Source organism: Sinocyclocheilus anshuiensis, unplaced genomic scaffold (genome assembly GCF_001515605.1).
Source record: "Sinocyclocheilus anshuiensis isolate Anshui unplaced genomic scaffold, SAMN03320099.WGS_v1.1 scaffold1762, whole genome shotgun sequence".
NCBI classification, from domain to species: domain Eukaryota; kingdom Metazoa; phylum Chordata; class Actinopteri; order Cypriniformes; family Cyprinidae; genus Sinocyclocheilus; species Sinocyclocheilus anshuiensis.
Window position 1 is genome coordinate 53511 of NW_015547656.1, and position 544 is coordinate 54054.

Below are 544 nucleotides of genomic sequence, written 5' to 3' on the forward strand. Positions count from 1 at the left end.
ACACACACACACACACACACACTCACACTCACACACACATCATCCCACGTCCTGGTTTACTACTGCGTGTGTTTCTGCTGCAGGCTGCGACATGCGCACAGATGCTCAGACAAGACAGGCATGCGCTGCTGTGTGTGTGTGAGTGTGTGTGTGTGTGTGTGATTGCAGGGGGCTTTCGGTTGTTTTTCTGATACATTTCCCTGATTTCATAACTGAAGATCCTAATCTGTCTCCTCAATCTGCCACTGCAAAACGTTCCTCATTAAGATACAGAGAATGCGACCCCAGTGCATGATGGGACAGGCAGGATCAGTGTTGGAGATGTTCAGATCCAGTGATGATTCAAATGATCCGCTTTATCTGCGACACAGTGACAGAAATGGGATAAAGAGATGAAGCTCGAATTACATCCTTTAAAGATCAAAAACTATTTCCAAACTTGATGTATTAATATTATATTGTATTATATTATATTATTAATATATATTATATACAGTGTGAGTGTGAGTGTGAGTGTGAGTGTGAGTGTGAGTGTGAGTGTGAG